This window comes from Littorina saxatilis, linkage group LG5 (genome assembly GCF_037325665.1).
Source record: "Littorina saxatilis isolate snail1 linkage group LG5, US_GU_Lsax_2.0, whole genome shotgun sequence".
Lineage (NCBI taxonomy): Eukaryota > Metazoa > Mollusca > Gastropoda > Littorinimorpha > Littorinidae > Littorina > Littorina saxatilis.
Window position 1 is genome coordinate 1654400 of NC_090249.1, and position 21706 is coordinate 1676105.

At 44.9% G+C, this 21706-nt stretch overlaps 1 non-coding gene across 1 annotated transcript; it reads right to left on the bottom strand.

Annotated features, from left to right (window-relative positions):
- Positions 1–1626: 1626 nt before the first annotated feature.
- On the bottom strand, positions 1627–1699 carry Trnag-ccc (transfer RNA glycine (anticodon CCC)). The gene has a single exon. It is a non-coding gene; the product is annotated as a tRNA-Gly (tRNA).
- Positions 1700–21706: the final 20007 nt, after the last annotated feature.

Below are 21706 nucleotides of genomic sequence, written 5' to 3' on the forward strand. Positions count from 1 at the left end.
CCGGGGATACGCTGATTCTCCTTAATTTTTCTTCCCTTTTGCTTCTCGATTCGCGTGAGCCGTTGAAGTATAAACAATTGTTTGAGGTTTCTATGGTAAACGATACGACGGGATTGTCTTCTTTGACTGTTTCCGTGAACAGGGATTTGTCGAGGGTCTGTTGGCGAATCGGAAAATACGACCGGGACTATTGTTGTGTGTGTTTATGTCAGATAGACTGAAGATTTCGTGACAAGGGTAGGCGCTGGTGCCTTTGAAAGGCGTCGTATAACTTCACAAAATAGTCCAAAAAATAGTCCCGCGAGACATCTGTCAAGAAATCCACAGATTATATCTAGTTGTACATGTATTTGGAAGATATCCATTTTCACTTAAACATAGTGGCGTTGCGGTTTTTCTTGTGTCAAACATGTACGCTTTTTGTTTCGAGAAGCTCAGTGCTGGCTTTTGTATTGCCAACGACAAATAAGACACCTTCCTTCCCATGTAAACCAACATGTAAACCATCATGTAAATCATCATATAAACCACCATGTAAACCATCATGTAAACCATCATGTAAACCACCATGCAAACCATCATGTAAACCAGCATGTAAACCACCATGTAAACCATCCAGTAAACCATCATATAAACCATCATGTAAACCACCATGTAAACCATCAGGTAAACCACCATGTAAACCATCATGTAAACCACCATGTAAACCATCATGTAAACCACCATGTAAACCATCATGTAAACCATCATGTAAACCATCATGTAAACCATCATAAAAACCATCAGGTAAACCATCATGTAAACCAGCATGTAAACCATCAGGTAAACCACCAAGTAAACCATCATGTAAACCACCATGTAAACCATCATGTAAACCACCATGTAAACCATCCGGTAAACCATCATATAAACCATCATGTAAACCACCACGTAAACCATCAGGTAAACCACCATGTAAACCATCATGTAAACCACCATGTAAACCATCAGGTAAACCATTAGTTATTAGCATTTTCATGGATGGCATTTTTAGGGGGGTCACCCTGTACCTAAAAGACATCACTTATAAAACTGTCTGGTTATACAGCTGATATTATACTTACACGACAATGTATTCGAGAAACGACCTTTTTGTAATCGCACGAACAAATCATAAATTTGAGGGGAAAAATCTAAGTCTTTTTTTTCCTTTCTCTTTATAAATCCTATTTCTCTTTTATAATGCAGAATGGAAGAAAAGAAACGATTCCAAGGTTTGCGTTCGACAGTCCATATCATCATGATCTGTACGTGCTCATCATTCGTCTTCTTCTTCTTCTGCTTCTTCTTCTTCTTCTTCGTTCATGGGCTGAAACCCCCACGTTCACTCATGTTTTTGCACGAATGGGTTTTTACGTGTATGACCGTTTTAGCCCGCCATTTAGGCAGCCATGCGCCGCTTTCGGGGGAAGCATACTGGGTATTTTCGTGTTTCTATAACCAACCGAACTCTGACATGGATTACAGGATCGTTTCCGTGTGCACTTGGTCTTGTGCTTGCGTGTTCACACGAAGGGGATAAGGCACTAGCAGGTCTGCACATACGTTGACCTGGGAGATCGGACAAATCTCCACCCTTAACCCAGCAGGCGCGGCCGGGATTCGAACCCACGACCTTCCGCTTGGGAGGCCGACGTCTTACCCACTCGGCCACTGCGCCCATCTTTCAACTTGACGACCTTGCACTATCTTCGCTCTGCGCATAGCACTCTTCTGTCACTGATTATATATGAAGTCTTATATCACGCGCGTATAGATCTCCAGACTCGGACTCAAGGCGAAGGGATCTATTTATGCTGTGTGAGATGGATTTTTTTTTTTACACAATACATCACGCATTCACATCGACCAGCAGATCGCAGCCATTTCGGCGCATATCCTACTTTTCACGGCCTATTATTCCAAGTCACACGGGTATTTTGGTGGACATTTTTTTTTTATCTATGCCTAACCAATTTTGCCAGGAAAGACCCTTTTGTCAATCGTGGGATCTTTAACGTGCACACCCCAATGTAGTGTACACGAAGGGACCTCGGTTTTTCGTCTCATCCGAAAGACTAGCACTTGAACCCACCACCTTGGTTAGGAAACTCGGCCACCCAGGTGTGAATGTAGCCCTTGATTTCTACTGTTACAGTTAGACTTCTCCTTCCTCCATTGGCCAACAGATTCCAATCATTCACCCACCAAGCCCAACACCGGTGTCCATCCCCCTCTCCCCCCTACCGCAACCTCCCCAACCCCTTCCGATCCCCATCGGCGCCCCCCTTCCCTCCCCCACATCAGTGTCTTTGGAAGAGGAAAAAAAGAAAAAGAAGAACAAGAACAAGAAGAACAAGAACGACGATGACGACGACGATGATGCCACCGACATCGACGTTGGTCTGACTACGACGACGATTATGTTGACGATAAACCCAGCTCTTTGGCACAATAAGTATGTACAGCTCTCCCCCAGCTCTTTTCCCAGACTCATAATGCATACAGCAATAACACCTGAAGAAGACGTTCAGTGTGACGACAGCAAACGAGCATGCATGACGCCAAGATCCCCGAAGATCTCCCGTCACACCTGACGTCACGCTTCTAATCCCCCGCGTCCTCGTAGCGCGCGCCTGTCTCGTGCCCCATTGTGCCCCTCTTCCCCCCCTCCCCTGTAGCGGACAGCTCTCAAAGCCAGGGGGCACGCGCCGGACCGCAGACACATTTAAATATTGATGCCAGACTTGGCTTGCAACACGTCGCTACAATCTCCTTAGGGTCGCTCTCTGCGGAGACCCCTATGGCGAAACTAAGGCTCCCGTGTAAAAAGGGGCTTGTGGCTGTAATAATCATGCCTAATTCCTCCTTTCCTATACGAGGCCTTGCCTATGGTGGTCATAATTAGGTCTTATTCTCTCCAAGCCAGTAATAATTAACATTTTCCCTTTTTCCCCCCATCTTTGTGGTTCTTTTCTCAGCGATCTTATTCTTCTTTTGGCTGAGGCAATAATAATTAAGATTCTCCTTTTTGTGCTAACAACTTCGCTCGCGTATTAGCTGCTTATTTCTTGTCGCTTCAATCGTATTTGTAGTTGCCTACGGCCTATTGTTGAAGCCCTACGGCTGTCATTTTCCCGATTGTAACGTGCGTGAGTTGTAGTTTGTATCGTGGCACGTGACCGCCCTTCACTGTGGCGTGAAATCTGTTTTACATGGTTGAACCTTGATTAGATTCGCCGGCCAACAGAAATTGTAACTATTTTGCTGGAGAGAGATGGGGGAGGGGTGGGGCTGGAGGGAGAGAGAGAGAGACAGAGACAGACACAGAGAGGGAGAGAGAGAGAGAGACAGAGACAGACACAGAGAGGGAGAGAGAGAGAGACAGACACAGAGAGGGAGAGAGAGAGACAGAGACAGACACAGAGAGGAAGAGAGAGAGAGAGACAGAGACAGACACAGAGAGAAAGAGAGAGAGAGAGACAGAGACAGACACAGAGAGAAAAAGAGAGAGGTAATCTGGAAAAGCAAATGAAAAATCAGACTGTTCATCCCGACCAGGATGCATTCAAGATACCATGTTCCATTGGCGCACCTCATCACCTGTTCAAGTTGTGTGTGTATAGAGCGATTCACAGAAAACTACTGGACAAATATTAAGGAAACTTTACAGGTAAACTCTTCCAGATGATACCCCCAGGGGTGAAACGATTTATGACGTCATATCTGGCTTTTCGGAAAAAAGTTGAGGCGGCACTGTGGCGACCCCATTTTTCAATTACATTCATTCAAATGTTGTTCAAACATTCTTTTAACCGGTGCAGAAATTGAGATTGCATTTCAGCTTCGAAGATTTAAAATGTATGCATCGATGTATTTATTATCTGAGAAAAAAACGTACGTGGTATCGATGTGTTAATCAATATCCTGGCTAAAATGTTATCCGACTTGTTTTACTCGCGTCTTCTTCTCTTTCATTTATTTTGACTTGATCACCCCCACCCATCCCTCCCTCTCTCTCTCTCTCTCTCCCTCTCTCTCTCTCTCTCTCTCTCTCTCTCCATCTTTCTCTCCCTCTCCCTGTCTCTCTGTCTCTCTCCCTCTCCCCCCTCTCTCTCTCTCTCTCTCTCTCTCTCTCTCTCTCTCTATCTCTTTCTCGGCTTCTCTTCTTCCTCCTCCCCTGAGGGTCCCAAAGGGTTTAAAATCGTGATCGTGATCTTGTTTTTTGACCTTTCTGTGACCGTGATAGCCGAAATTTCCATTTCTGTGATCGTGATGGGACTTTGCCGGTGATCCGTGATGACAAAACAAATCAAGTATCGTGATCGTGATCGTCATTTGTTTTCGTGATCGTGATGGGCATTATTTCAAAGCATGTTATTTTCAACGTACATTTTTCACAGCTGTATCACTCTATGATCCTCTATTCGTCAAGGTGTTTGTGATCGTGAAAACAAAAATCAAGGTAACTGTGATCGTGAAAGCTAAAATTTCCCTTCCCGTGATCGTGATGATACCCCCCCCCTCCCCCTTTGGGGCCCTCTCCCCTTTTCCCAGCATCCAAACCACCACCCCCTCCCCCAATTCCAATGAAGACAAGATTATGGTGAGATGAGAAGAACTAAAGATTCAGCTGGAGTGGAAAGGAGGAGGGAGGGAGGGGAGAGGACACGGAATTGTGAAGACAGAGACAGTTTTGTCAGAGGCAGCGACAATCATAACACGAGAAGAAAAGAAAAATCAATCAGCAATTGGTCTCATACACGCCCAGACAAGAGCCACTTCAATCAAACGACATCGTCATATTCCTGATTTTTATCCTTTCTCTCTCGTCATGCACAAAACAGCAGCGCGAGCTCTAAAAAATTCATAGGGGCGCGCGCGCGTGGCCGTCGACCTTAGATGACCTGGCAATATTGGCGACGCACAGGCACGGGGGCCTCGTGTCGGAGGTTGAAATCCATGAATGTAGTCCCTTTCACACATACATCTGGCAACTTTGTGACGGCGCACGCGCATCGCACGCCGTTCGGTGCCCCTATCGGAACAAGTGATGTAAGCTGTCGTAATGCGGTGGTGTATGACGGCATACTGATGCCAAAAGTCAACAATACACCGTGATTCTTGCCAAAATTGATGATGATGATGATGATGACGACGATGACGATGATGATGATGATGATGATGATGATGATGATGATTGATGATTGATGATTGATGATTGATGATTGATGATGACGATGATGATGATGATGATGATGATGATGATGATGATGATGATGATGATTGATGATGATGATGATGATGGATGATGATGATGACGATGATGATGACGATGATGATGATTGATGATGATGATGATGATGATGATGATGATGATGATGATGATGATGATGATGGATGATGGATGATGACGACGACGACGACGACGACGATGATGATGATGATGATGACGATGACGACGATGATGATGACGGCGACGGCGACGACGACGACGACGACGATGATGTCAGACTGATTAACACTTTAGTTTATTCTTGATCGTTTGCAGTGGAACTGGCTCAACACTCAACAAATTACAGTTTGATTTTTTCTTCTTTTTGAAAAAGGTCCAAACTGGAAGTTTGCTAAAGACGATAACAGTGAAGGCTTTCGGCCCTAATGTGGAACAAAAAAGTATTGAGCCAAACGTATTTATTGAACAGACTAGGGCGATAATTGGTACCATTGCTGATACTTCAAGTGTTCACTTTTTCTAATACTAATAGCACTGCTTTTATCTCATGTTATAGGCCTACTTTCGGTTCACTCCTCAGTTAGGGTTAGGGTTAGGGTTATAAAAAAAATTATGTATACGGGTAGATATGACTTCTGTGATTTAACGTATGAAAGAACCCATTATTATTCAGCGAATTAAGACATTTTGCTAATTACAGTGGTTTGGTTGTTTGTTAAACCAAATAAAAACAGACAAGACAAAAAAATATCGCAAGGGATGGTTGCCGCGCCAGCTCACGGACATCGAGGGACCCAAGCAAATTGTGGCAAATAGCATCATGGATTCGTTTTGAGTCTGTTTTTGCAGTCAGCGCTGCCATTGTGGGTCACTTTTGACTTTCGTTCTGGTGTCATAGTTACGAGGCGGATCGGTCTCACGTGCCGCAGCAGTGTTTGGTTCTTAGCGTGTCTGATCGTGAATGCTAGTTTATAATTTATATACCCTACTTTTGATGGTCTTAGTGTCTGATCGTCAATGCTAGTTTATGATTTATATACCCTACTTTTGATGGTCTTAGTGTCTGATCGTCAATGATAGTTTATGATTTATATACCCTACTTTTGATGGTCTTAGTGTCTGATCGTGAATGATAGTTTATGATTTATATACCCTACTTTTGATGGTCTTAGTGTGTGATCGTGAATGATAGTTTATGATTTATATACCCTACTTTTGATGGTCTTAGTGTCTGATCGTGAATGCTAGTTTATAATTTATATACCCTACTTTTGATGGTCTTAGTGCCTTTGCTGGTTACCGATATTTGCATGATCTCTGACCAGTTCTGTTTTGATTTAGACGCATTGAGTACTTTTGAAAATAAGACAGTGGAACAAACTTACTAGTTGCTTGTTTGTCTTTTAATTCAAACTATGATTCAAGCATGATTTTAAGAATTATACCCTAGAAATGATGAATTGAAAAGCAGCATCACAGATTATGTAAATAAGGCCTAAACATAGAGCGATCACAGACCCTTGCCAGTCTTGGCTGCTTCACAACTTATTTCACGTGCGTCCCGTTTTCAAGCACAGTCTTGGTCACAGTTTTAAAGAGTCCTCTCTCTCTCTCTCTCTCTCTCTCTCTCTCTCTCTCTCTCTCTCTCTCTCTCTCTCTCTCTCTTTCTCTCGCTCTCTAGTTCGTTTAATTTGTTTATTTGTCATGTTGCTTTACTTGTTTATTATTTATTAGACATTTGTATTAGAAGTAAGGACCGGTTGTAAGAAAAGACGTCGCCTTAAACCTCAGTCTATCCTTGAAAAATAAAGTTCCATCATGATCATCATCTCTCTCTCTCTCTCTCTCTCTCTCTCTCTCTCTCTCTCTCTCTCTCTCTCTCTCTCTGTCTCTCTGTCTGTCTGTCTCTGTCTCTCTCTCTCTCTGTCTCTCTGTCTCTCTCTATATATATCTGTCTCTCTGTCTCTGTCTGTCTCTCTGTCTCTGTCTGTCTCTCTGTCTCTGTCTGTCTCTCTGTCTGTGTGTGTGTGTGTGTGTCTCTCTCTCTCTCTGTCTCTCTCTCTGTCTCTCTCTGTCTCTCTCTCTGTCTCTCTCTCTGTCTCTCTCTGTCTCTCTCTCTCTCTCTCTCTCTCTCTCTCTCTCTCTCTCTCTCTCTCTCTCTGTTCTTGCTTGCTTGCTTGGGGTTAGGGTTAGGGGGATATATGACTAGGACCGAAAGTCATGATGACTGCTATTTTGGAATGGGCATCTATCACCATGTAGTGCCAAGCTCAGTCTCCTTTGTTATCATATTATGCAAGAGATCGGCCTTTCAGCGGTATTTCGGTCTGTTAACATCAGCAGGCAACTCTTACCAGTTCGCTCCCTTACCCATCGTGAGCAAGCTTACGATGCCCCGCCCCCTGTAGTTTTCCACTGACCAATTATCTAATTATCGAAAAAAAATGGGTTATTTTACATTGGATGGGTCGGACAGTGAATAAACTCATATGTTAGACACACTTTATGACAGAAACAAGCTGGGTTTTTGTTAAAAGTTAGTTATGAATGCATTATTAGGCCCCCCCCCAAAAAAAAAAAATAGTCTGTTAACGGTAACATAGGCCAAAAAAAAAGGGTCGGTAGGTCGGGCCTTTTCTTTCTTTCTTCAAAAAACCATATTTTTAAGTTATTTTGCCAAAAAAAAGTCTAGGGTCGCGCGAAAAAATAGGGTCGGTCGGGATACCGTAAACAGACTATTGTTTTTTGGCCTTAGGCATGCGTATGTCATGAAACGTCCAACTTTGAAATTTGGGTGGGGGTATTCAGGTGACAATAACTTTTTTGTTTATCAGCAAAACTCAATAAAACTTTGCTATGTTATGTCAAATGAATGCCAAAACAGACTAGTTAGCAGCATATCTAAAATAAACTGAACAAAAAAAAATGTCTTCTTTGTGTTTGTCACGTGTTCCAAAAAATGGGCGTACAAATTTCAACAAAAAATCATGTTGTCACCCCCATAACCTTTTTTACCTTTAAAGATAGCACAATTCTCTTTGCAAATATGAAAAGCTTATTCATTTTCCTTTCATTTGATATATAACTTTCTATATTTCATTTAGAATATGACCCCAGATAGCCACTCGGCAAGTAGGCACCAACAGCACTGTAAAATATGCCCTAAAACCCCCGAACTGGTAAGAGCTAAGCATGATTAAAACAAGTCGCGTAAGGCGAAAATACAATATTTAGTCAAGTAGCTGTCGAACTCACAGAATGAAACTGAACGCAATGCCATTTTTCAGCAAGACCGTATACTCGTAGCATCGTCAGTCCACCGCTCATGGCAAAGGCAGTGAAATTGACAAGAAGAGCGGGATAGTAGTTGCGCTAAGAAGGATAGCACGCTTTTCTGTACCTCTCTTTGTTTTAACTTTCTGAGCGTGTTTTTAATCCAAACATATCATATCTATATGTTTTTGGAATCAGGAACCAACAAGGAATAAGATGAAAGTGTTTTTAAATTGATTTGGACAATTTAATTTTGATAATAATTTTTATATATTTAATTTTCAGAGCTTGTTTTTAATCCGAATATAACATATTTATATGTTTTTGGAATCAGCAAATGATGGAGAATAAGATAAACGTAAATTTGGATCGTTTTATAAATTTTTATTTTTTTTTACAATTTTCAGATTTTTAATGACAAAAGTCATTAATTAATTTTTAAGCCACCAAGCTGAAATGCAATACCGAAGTCCGGGCTTCGTCGAAGATTACTTGACCAAAATTTCAACCAATTTGGTTGAAAAATGAGGGCGTGACAGTGCCGCCTCAACTTTCACGAAAAGCCGGATATGACGTCATCAAAGACATTTATCAAAAAAATGAAAAAAACGTTCGGGGATTTCATACCCAGGAACTCTCATGTCAAATTTCATAAAGATCGGTCCAGTAGTTTAGTCTGAATCGCTCTACACACACACACAGACACACACACGCACGCACATACACCACGACCCTCGTTTCGATTCCCCCTCGATGTTAAAATATTTAGTCAAAACTTGACTAAATATAAAAAACCAAAAGCGGTCTTCTTTGTAATCCACAATTTTGTTCCCTCCTTCCGTTAGGTATTATATTATACTTCATAATACAAATTATGAAAATGTACTTATTAAAATGTGTATTTCAGCGTCATATTTTGTAGTCATTTAAGTGAACATCGCCATCAGATCTTCAAGTAATTTTCACTTTTGGCACTAGTACACCACCATACTCGAAATCTCCAACCAAGAGGGTATCAAGGGGAGGTCACTGGAGCTGCAGATTTTCCCAGACCGCGGCGGCCCTCTCCCGCAGTTTGTACAGGTGTGCAAGGGAGAGAACCGCGCAGATCCAGCCAGAGTTCTCTCCCAACAAGCGAGCGACGTCACGAAGGTCGTTGCAGCTCATTCAGGGCGTCGAGCCCGCCACGGGGACACAGTGAACGGCGCCGGGGGATGAGGGACTTTGGGGGGATGCGGGCGGTTGCTGGGGGCAACACAAGAGTGCTGTCTGCCATAGCGCTTAATCGCCAGTGCCAAGTTTTAGGTTCCGCAGGTGTATTTTCTTCGGTCTGTGGAAGGACTCAAAATTCGAAGAATTCTTAGCCTTACCCAGGATAAGGACATTTGTTTGGCAGTGCAAGATTTAAAACATTGAATATTTATAATGCATGTACATGAAAGCAACTAACGATTTGCACACAAAAAATATAATTTGAAACGGCTTTCAACAGCCTTCTTGTCCACTTTCATGCAACTTTATGAATATAGGTACATGTTGTTTTGAAACATCACAGACCTTCGGTAACTAAATGAAATACCTTTCACTTCAGTATCTGCAAATGTAAATGGTATCTATCCCTTTCGTACCACTTTCCCCTTTGTACCACTTTCCCCTTTGCCCCGTCGTCAAGACTGTCTAGGCTTGTATTGTTTATCTGCGGTTATAGATACGGGAAACGTTTACATCTCAGGTTAAAAGAACATTCTGGCCGTGATTGATTGATTGATTCATGGCTGGATTCATCATCATCATCATCATCATCATCATCATCATCATCATCATCATCATCATCATCATCGTCATCGTCATCGTCATCGTCGTCATCGTCGTCGTCGTCATCATAGAAATACCCGTACAAAGAGTAAGGTTGAAAAGCATGGTTAACGTCTGAATTGAATACACTGTGTATTTTGCGTTTTGCGAGGAAAAGCGTATTTCACATTTCAATTATTCACTGCATGAGGATGTATTAACCTCTGACCCCAACTTGAGATCAAACACTTGAAGCAGAAGCGCTGCACAAATATTTCCGGACGAACTGTTTGCACTCTAATGGTAGCTTCTGGGCTTTACGTGTACTGTCAGAGACTCAAAGTAGTATTTCGAGTGTCTTATTTGCATAATCCACTTCCAAGACTTCCTTTTGCACTAGTAACCTCATAAGAGTCCTTCCTGCACAAGACACCTTTCAAGAGTCCTATTTGCAGAGGCAGCCCTTCAAGTGGCCTATTTGCACGACAAACCATAACCTTTCAAAAAGCCTATTTGCAGAAGTAACCCTTCCAGAGTCCTATTTGCACAAACAGTTAAAAAGCAACGACTGAACCGAGAAAAGCAGGCGAGCAGTCTTTTTGAAATTAATTGATAATGCGTGGTAATTAATTTGCACGGCAACGAGCTTAATATCCTGCCTGGCCCGACCCCACCCCCATGGTCCGAGACAAGGTGAATCGCGACAAAAAGCAATCAAATGTGATCAAAGTCACGCGACGCCGCGCGGCGAACGTCCGCGATCAAATTAGCACGAGCGAGCCACGTGAGCGGTGCGAGGGATTGTGGGGACAGAGGTGTGGGGAGACGATTGACAAGTTGTCACTTTCACCTGGGGGTCCCCCCGACCGCAGAGGGGGGGATAGAAACCCACTCCTCCGGAACCGCGGAAGCGTTTTGTCTGGTTCCAGCCCGACGCAGTGACGCAACTCCTACCTTGACTCCTAATGACGTCGTACCCGCTCTGACGTGGATGGCTAATCGGTGTCTCCCCGGTGTGAGGCGCTGCCGAGAGAGATAACGGGGACAGATAAGACACAGAATGAGAAAAGTGGTAATTAGCTCGTAACAGGACTTCCTTTGAGTCACAATGAGTGCGGTATGGCTTATGGCAAAATGGCCGTGTAAAAAAAATATATAATTGAGTGAGTGTCAATCGATCTGAACTGAATCGGTGACATTGACATGGAAAGGATGGTTGATGGGGAGTGGGTGGAGGTAAAGGTGGGGGGGGGGGGGGAGGAGGAGGGGGGCAGAGAATTTTGTGTGGCGTTGAAAGTCGGTGGAACACCGAAACTTATTGAAATCGCCGTCGCTTCGCCAGAATTTGCGAACTTTCCCTCTTCCTCCTCCTCCTTCTCGTAGCCATCGTCATCATCATCGTCGTCATCGCCGTCGGGTAAAGAAAAAAGGTACAGTCGAACCTTCCCTAGCGACTAACTCTTGATAACGACCACCTTTCCATAACCACCACTGGAGAGGATCTCTGACGCAGTACTTTTCTGTATAATTCACCTTTCCATAACCACCACTGGAGAGGATCCCTGACGCAGTACTTTTCTGTATAATTCACCTTCCATAGCGACCACATTTCCATAGCAACCACTTTTCCATAGCGACCACCTTTCCATAGCAACCAACTTTCCATAGCGACCACCTTTCCATAGCGACCACCTTTCCATAGCGACCACCTTTCCATAGCGACCACCTTTCCATAGCGACCACCTTTCCATAGCGACCACCTTTCCATAGCGACCACCTTTCCATAGCGACCACCTGTCCACAAGGACCCCTTTTGCTTGTTCCCTTAGGTGGTCGTTGGGGACCGGTTCGACTGTAGTACAAGCTGTAACAGTCATGTAAAAAGGGAGATAAGCCCCTCTCCCTAGCTACATTGGGTATCTGGTATCTGGTGAAATACAGGATGACCCCCCAAAAATGCAATCCACAAAACGTAGTGCTTCATATTTGGTAAAGAGATGTAGAAGTAATTAGTTAATCCATAAACTTTAGGTTAGGCATAATTAGTCCACAAAGTGGCAATTTTGTAGGGCAAGTAGTCTGACTTTTGTGCTCAAAAACAAATTCTAAATTCGGGGATCGCCTCAACAGTACGAGGTGTGACATTTAGGGGTGGACACTCTCACGCAAATTATACCTTCAAGACATTTACCTTTTGAAATATCTAAATGTCCGAGTAAACAGAAATACTCCCCAGATCATTTGTCATCTGAAGACAACAGTTACAGCTAGGTTCAGGGAGTCCCTGTACAGGAAAGCGTTCGTGTCATTGACAATTTCGAAGGGGTTATTTGGAATACCGTTTGGAGGGTAGGTCAAAATCGGACCAATTTACCTACAGACCGGACACTTTGTGGAACGATCATGCACAAACTGACGTTCATGTTCACCAGCCCTGGAGATATTCTCGCTTGCAAAAACAATCAATGAAATGAACGCATTTCACAATGGGAAATGCCCGGCACTGGCACGCACACACAGACACACAAAGACACACAGACAAGACACAGACACAGACACACACACACACAGACACACAGAGACACACAGACACACACACACACACACACACACACAGAGACACACACGCACAGACACAGACACACACACACACACACACACACACACACACACACACTTCTTCTTCTTCTTCTGCGTTCGTGGGCTGAAACTCCCACGTACACTCGTGTTTTTTGCACGAGTGGCATTTTACGTGTATGACCGTTTTTTACCCCGCCATTTAGGCAGCCATACGCCGTTTTCGGAGGAAGCATGCTGGGTATTTTCGTGTTTCTATAACCCACCAAACTCTGACATGGATTACAGGATCTTTTTCGTGCGCACTTGGTCTTGTGCTTGCGTTTACACACGGGGGTGTTCGGACACCGAGGAGAGTCTGCACACAAAGTTGACTCTGAGAAATAAATCTCTCGCCGAACGTGGGGACGAACTCATGCTGACAGCGGCCAACTGGATACAAATCCAGCGCGCTACCGACTGAGCTACATCCCCGCCCCACACAGGCACACAAAAACAGGCTCACAAAAACACATACAGAGACCCCCCTCACACACACAGACACAGATACCGACACACACACACACACACACACAAACATGCACACACACACACACACACACACACACACACACACACACACACACACACACACACACACACACACATTCTCTCTGTCTTATTCTTTCTTCCCCCTCCCTCCTCTTCTCTCTCTCTCTCTCTATTCTCTCTCTCTCTCCCTCTCTCTCTATCTATCTCTCCCCCTCTCTCCCTCTCCCCACTCTCTCGCTCTCCCCTCTCTCTCTTTCTGCTCCCTCCCCTCTCTCTCTCTCTCTCTCTCTCTCTCTCTCCCTCTCTCTCTCTCTCTCTCTACTACTCCCTAGTTATGTATTCATGTTATGAGTTTGTGGTAGTAGTTATGATAGTAGATTAGTCCCTCTTTAGGGCGAGGGCCAGATGGAACAAAGTATAGGCCTAGCTGTGGTTATTCTGTTACCCTCGCAAAATAAATAAAGAATTTTCATTGTCCTTCCCTCTCATTTCATGTGTCCCCCAGTAAACTAATATTATGAAACATGGATCAGTCGATCACATACTGAACCAGATCTGATTTGGTTGCCAAGATATACTCGATATTTACCATTAACGATTTACCTGCATACAATACATTATAGGAAAGATGCAAAAAACGGCTGCAGTTGAGGAAGTGAGAGGACACGAAATATAGTACCACAAAAACAAAAGCAAAAGAAACACACACACAAAGACAAACAGAGTAAGCACGCTAGAAGCAGGAAACATTCCAACTTGTGTCAGGTTTCAATGAACAGTGTAAGTTGCACAGAGATATTGTTTAAGCCAAAGGTACGGGAAAAGAAATGCATATATGGTTTCTTGTTTCCAAATATTAACGTTTTCCTTCAGACCAGTGCCAACAGATCGACAAACAGACAGAGCGAAACATATGCACCCCCATTTAAAAGAAGGGGGGGGGGGGGTATAAAGCCGGAAGTGGAAATTAACGGGCTTGCAACTTGAGTAGATATTGTCACACACGGACGACAACGTATACGTTCGACTGGAGGCTAATTTAAACGAATACGTCCGATACCATCAACCTAAGCTTTTTGCGCACACCTTTTTCGCATGAAAGATCAGTGTAGCTTGTGAACATGATATGGAGACTCAAAGTCGAGCTTCAAAACGGTTCTCTAGATCTGTGCATTTTACACGACTTTCCTTTCAACAAAAGAAAGCAATTTCTCTTGTATGAGGTGAAGGGGGGGGGGGGGGGGGGGAGGGGAATAGAATCAGACTCTGAAAACTTGACAAGGAGATTTCGGTACATAATCTATAGAGGCCATATTGCGGTTGAACGACTCTTTTTCTGTGCAATTGGTGGGCTTTCTTTGCACAATTGAAAGTCATTTTTCTTTTACGGACATCTGTACGCCAGGAAACTAAATTCATCGGCGAAGGATCTCACCCTAGCCAAAAGCTAATTCGTTGGGTGTCAGTTTTCGACTGGAACTGACACCGAAAAAAACAGGATATCAAAAAAAGCATCTGACTTTTTCCTGTTTGACAAATTGCAAGAGATTAAACGTGTACCGAATAGCAGTTTCAATGTCACTATGGGAAAGCGCGTTTATTGTGCATCATCTGTTCAGCTGAAAAAAACACGGACCCACACTGAGAGAGACACTCACGCGTATGAATACACAGATGTGTAAGTCGGCATCATGGCCACCTGTAGTGCAATCCTGCCCATTTTCTCACAGTTCATGGATCCGCCGTTTTAGAAAAAAAATTAACGTATGCCGCGTTATTTACGAGTGAAGCCGCTGTGGTGTAAACCTTCACTTCCGAACGGGCCTTCTACAAAGAGACTGTGCGAGATAAAGCTGTGATGTTGCGGGCGATAAGCCAACGAAAAAGAACGGAGTTGCACGTACGAGAGAGTTACGCCTCCTGTTTGTATGAGAGTCATTTACAAAAGCACCACATGGTCTCATTAGTATTCTTGTTTCTTTTCTTTTCTTCTTTTTATTTCTTTATTTCTTTTCCGTGTTTTTTTCTTCATTTCTTTTTCGTTCTCAGTCTCTTGTCCTTGTTTCTTTTCTTTCTTCTCTTTTTATCGGTTCATTTCTTTCCGGCCTTTTTGTCAGGCCTAACGGGACTCGATCAGGGTGAGGATATGTTTTTTTAGTTTGATTTACTCACGTGAGCAGCCATGGCTGAAATCTCTTCTTCCTGGGCCACAGGGCCGATCATTCCCACATCAGCAGACACTCTTGTTTTCTATTTTGCTCCTTTTCCACGGCGGGCTCCGTGCTTTGTACAGACAGATCAAAGCAGTTAGGTGCAATTCTTTTTGTCTAAAAGCAACTCTCTTTTTCGTAACAAACATTGTTTCTTTTCAAAAAGTTCCAAACACTTTCCTCCCAAATATTGTTCTCTTTTAATTGATCTCCACTCACTCTACAGCCAAACTGGCCATTTTCTTTTACTACTTCTAACGAACACTGTTCAAGTCGTGTCAATTGTCTCAGTGTTATTTTAGGTGCAAAGAAGTTGGACAAAAGGCGTTATTTCTGTCTCCCCCCGTATTTTCGACAACTGTTAATTTGTAAGAGTGCACGACCACACTGACAAAGACACATGGAGCGTGCTGACAGGACAGCAAATGGATGTGAAAGTTGTCGTGTTACGCAAAGGTGGAGGGGAGGAATGGGGTACTGGTGGCTTACCCACCCCTCGCCAGCCCACCCCATTGTTTTACTTTTATTGCTGCTCTTATCCACCCGGCTCCCCGCATCGGAGCCTCGTGACAGGCGAACGGCCTTCAAAACTCAAGACGACAGAATTAGGGGTGAGGAGCTGTGGTCGGGTTTTGCTTTCTCTTTCTTAGTCTCATATTAACCCCTCCCGTCCCCCTCTGCCCCGCCTCCTCACCCCGACTTGACCCCATCTATTAGTAGAAGTTTGTGTTTGTGAATGATAGTATAACTGACAAATTGTCATTTTGGACATGAACTTGTAGCTTCAGAGACACGGTATGGTATATATCTAGTGAATATTAGTTAGCGCGCACAACCACGAACACACGCATGACTTGAACACACGCACGAACACACCTCTCGCACGCACGCACGCACCACACACACACACACACACTCACACACACACACACACCAGGGCCGGACTAGGCGAAGAGGAGGGGGGGGGTTGCCAGTGGTGGCCCAGGGGGACATCCCCCCTGGCGGCAGGGGCGGATCAGTTCATTTTATGACTGTTTTTTTTTCAAAAGTATATTGTGAAGATATGGGTGTGAAGGCGCGAAGCGCCGAGCCGACGGCGCGAAGCGCCTAGCTTGCTAGGGAGGTCCGGGGGCATGCCCCCCCGGAAAATTTTGAAAAAAAGGATGCAAAATGGTGCAATCTGGTGCATTCTGAGGATGATCATTACCAGTTTCAGGCAGCAGATTTTGTCACTGATTAATACCCCAAAAATTGAAACTCAATGTAAAATAAAGAAATGCATACCTCATTCAATATTTTTATTTTTTGGCTGGGGGGGGGGGGTCCGGAAACCCTAGAACCCACCCCCCCCACCCCCCCACCCCCCCCCTCGTTGTGGGGGTCAGGGGGCGAAGCCCCCTGAAGCTGACGGGTAGGTCATATTCTGAGATAGGAAAATGGTCGCTCCTTGCATGAAACGGCATAAAATAAGCAATAATAAAAAAAAAATTAAATAAGTAAGGTACATGTTTAGGCTAGGGGGGGGGTTGCGCAACCCCCATAACCCCCCCGGTAGTCCGGCCCTGCACACACAACCACCACACTGACATACCCTGACACACACTCACGTATGCACGCACGGCCACACACACACACACACACACACACACACAAACACTCACTCACGCGCGTACACACATACACACAAACACACGCGCGTGCACATCTATTTTATGACTCTTTGTGTGAAGCGCAGTACTTGAAGTTAAAGTGTCACATTCTCCGCCTTATATATCTCTTCTGCTACCTGTCTTCCTCACTCTCTGTCTGTCTGCCTGTCTGTCCCGCTGTCTGGTTCTCTCTCTCTCTCTCTCTCTCTCTCTCTCTCTCTCTATCTGTGTCGCTCACACACACAAACACATGCATGCACGCACAAACACACACACGCAACACACACAGACTCACACATACACATTCACAAACACACGCATGCACGCACACACGCACGCACGCGCACACACACACACACACTGACACACACATACACGCACGCCGCACACACACTGACACACACACACACACACACACACACACACACACACACACACACACTATTGACTGCGTTTGCAGTTGAGAAACGTATGACTTTGTAGATGATTGTGCTCAACCTATTCGGGATTTATTCCCAGGACCACGAAAGACGTGACGCAAGAATAGATTGCAAAGAAAACACAACAGATGAGAAGCTGGATAAAAGGACAGATACAAAGAGAAGTTTTAGTTTTGGCAAGGTGAGTAGAAATCTGGAACGTTGGTACTGTTTGGTTGGTGTTGTAAGTCCAGGCATACACCAGATCGTTATGTATAGAACCCCCTGTGCACTGACTTGTGTATCACGAAACAAAGACACATCTGTAACGAAGTAAAAAAAAAAAAAAAAAACCTGTGCACTGACTTGTGCATCACAAAACAAAGACACATCTGTAACGAAGTAAAAAAAAAACCATCCTGATATTATGACACTCTTAGATACATAAAGTGCTCTCTGTCTCAAGGACAGATTGTAAGAAAAGGCCTAGCCTTAAATCTTTATCCTTGTAAAAACAGAGTTCAATTCCATTCAATTCTCTCTCTCTCTCTCTCTGTCTCTCTGTGTCTCTCTCCGAGTCTCGCTCACTCTCCCCCCCCCCCCCGCCCCATCACCCCTACTCCTCCTAACCCCTCTGTCATCTTCTAACCCCTTGCGCTAATAGGTCGTTGTGTGTGATCCAGATTGGTTGTTGACTGTCAAGACTTTGGGCAACAAACGATTTAGGGAGCGTGGCACGTCCCGCTGCACGTCTCGAAGACTCACGTAGCACCAGACGCCGAGATGAGATGCTAAGACCCTCGTTAGTCTCGGCCAATGGTACCCGCGCAACAAAAAGCCTGGGAGTCGAGTGTCAGGGCGGGGAGGAGGGGTGGATCCACCCCTCTGTAAATTAGCCCTAAGATGCGGGCAGTAAGGGGGGAGCTGCAGGTATGTGAAGGGTCCGGGGGCCAGTGGCCGACAGCTGCCTGGTCCTGCACCAACTCCGCTACTCGCTGCAAGTCTTTTAAAGATACTTTTCTGTTGGTGCAAGTCAGCACGTGGGCCCCAGATAGCTATGTCTAGGCGTGGAATGAGATTGTCGCACCCTTCCACTTGGTTACATGTCAAAAATCAGGATCCTGGCAGCGCTAGATTGTTGTAGTTGTATTCATTTCAAAATTGACACTAGTGTCAATATGCAAAATCGAATCAGGAAAAATGTCCACTGTGCACAGAGCGCTGCCAGGTTTCTAGATGGTCGGGAAGTGTCCAGATGGGATGCGGTATAATGTGGAATGTGTGTGTGTGTGTGTGTGTGTGTGTGTGTGTGTGTTTCTGCGTTCGTGTGTGTTTGTGTGTGTGTGTGTAAGCAATTCGGTGAGCACTTTGTATTTAATTGTGTTTAAATGCATTGGATGTATGCTCAAGCTAAGCAATATTGCTGTGTACTGCACGTGGTTGAAATAAGTCTTATGTCTTACGGGAGGATGCTCGTGGTTGAAATAAGTGTGATGTCTTACGGGAGGATGCTCGTGGTTGAAATAAGTGTGATGTCTGACGGGAGGATGCTCGTGGTTGAAATAAGTGTGATGTCTGACGGGAGGATGCTCGTGGTTGAAATAAGTGTGATGTCTGACGGGAGGATGCTCGTGGTTGAAATAAGTGTGATGTCTGACGGGAGGATGCTCGTGGTTGAAATAAGTGTGATGTCTGACGGGAGGATGCTCGTGGTTGAAATAAGTGTGATGTCTTACGGGAGGATGCTCGTGGTTGAAATAAGTCTGATGTCTTACGGGAGGATGCTCGTGGTTTAAATAAGTGTGATGTCTTACGGGAGGATGCTCGTGGTTGAAATAAGTGTGATGTCTTACGGGAGGATGCTCGTGGTTGAAATAAGTGTGATGTCTTACGGGAGGATGCTCGTGGTTGAAATAAGTCTTATGTCTGACGGGAGGATGCTGTGTACTGCACGTGGTTGAAATAAGTCTGATGTCTTACGGGAGGATGCTCGTGGTTGAAATAAGTCTGATGTCTTACGGGAGGATGCTCGTGGTTGAAATAAGTCTGATGTCTTACGGGAGGATGCTCGTGGTTGAAATAAGTGTGATGTCTGACGGGAGGATGCTCGTGGTTGAAATAAGTGTGATGTCTGACGGGAGGATGCTCGTGGTTGAAATAAGTGTGATGTCTGACGGGAGGATGCTCGTGGTTGAAATAAGTGTGATGTCTTACGGGAGGATGCTCGTGGTTGAAATAAGTCTGATGTCTTACGGGAGGATGCTCGTGGTTGAAATAAGTCTGATGTCTTACGGGAGGATGCTCGTGGTTGAAATAAGTCTGATGTCTTACGGGAGGATGCTCGTGGTTGAAATAAGTGTGATGTCTGACGGGAGGATGCTCGTGGTTGAAATAAGTGTGATGTCTGACGGGAGGATGCTCGTGGTTGAAATAAGTCTGATGTCTGACGGGAGGATGCTCGTGGTTGAAATAAGTCTGATGTCTTACGGGAGGATGCTCGTGGTTGAAATAAGTCTGATGTCTTACGGGAGGATGCTCGTGGTTGAAATAAGTCTGATGTCTTACGGGAGGATGCTCGTGGTTGAAATAAGTCTGATGTCTGACGGGAGGATGCTCGTGGTTGAAATAAGTCTGATGTCTGACGGGAGGATGCTCGTGGTTGAAATAAGTCTGATGTCTTACGGGAGGATGCTCGTAGCCCATGAACAAGCCTGGGCAGATCTGTGTTTGCATGGTTTGTCTGGAAGGAAGGTATCTTTAAGTCTAACGGTTTTCCACCCGTATTCATGGGGATAAGGGGTGGTGGTAGTGCCAAGGCAGCGGGTATGATCAAGCTGCTTGGCTTTAGGTTTCACGACGGCAAGAAACAAAACCAGGGAATCATGAAAGAATTAAAAGAGGGGAGTGTTATGAGAAGTGTGCGCGACTCGAGACTTAAGTTACAACGTCAACTAAAACTTCAACACCCTTACCTCCACCCCACCCAACCCCACCCCTCCCTCTTCCTGCTCCCTTTTCTCACCTTCACCCTTCTCCATATCCAATCGTGATTTCCAATCTTTCTTCTTCTTTCAAGTCTTTTGCTTCGGTAACACCGGTCGTGCAGGCTGTCTGATCAGACAACATATCAAAAGCTGGGTCTCCGACAAACAATCCAAGTCCCGCTGCCAGCGCCGACCAAAAGCCAGGGGGTGGAGGCTACCGAGGGGAGGCTGCTGTACGAGAAAGAAAGAAGCAGAGATGAAATCGAGGAACAAATTAGATTGGAGTGTCAAAACGGGTGCATATAACTGAGGGGGTGTGGAGAAACGGGTGGTGGGACCAGCGTCTTGACTGAGCAGCCCTCCAGGTTTCCTCTCAACTGAGCTAACGGTTCCTGTGCCCCGAGCCGCCGCCTTTGTTTAGACAAGTTTTCATCTGCGTCTCAAGTGGCAATAAATCATCCGTTATGTTTAAATATAACATCTATTCTGCGTGCCGTGAAGGCCGGGAGGGCCGGTGGCGGGGTCTTTGTTTAGGGGGGTCCTCACCTGCTGACGGAGCGCCGAACGCGGCGTGTCGGGTCTGCACAATGCGCACACAACCCCTCGCCTTCTCGCCGCCCACTTTGTCCTTTCTTCCTTAATAATTATCCAAGATAATCACAGGATTACACGCGATATTTTCTTCGATTTTTGTGGAGGTAAACAAAGGCGTTTAACGCGAGGGGCGCGCGACAATCTAGCATCGGTCCTTCCCCTCGGAGTCTGTGACCCCAACACTGCAACTGCTGCCGCCGTCTGGGCAGCTGCTTCTCTTTATGCCATGGGGGCAGACTGCCAGGTCCTTCATAAACCTGATCATTTCAGACAAAAATAACACCGGAATCATAAATATTAATCGCGTGCTTTTGTTACCCTGTGGCATCACAGAGATGCGTCGCCCCGAAAAATCTGAACCAAACTGACGCCGCTCGGTGGGTACAGGCAAACTGAATTTTGACACTAACATAGAATAAAA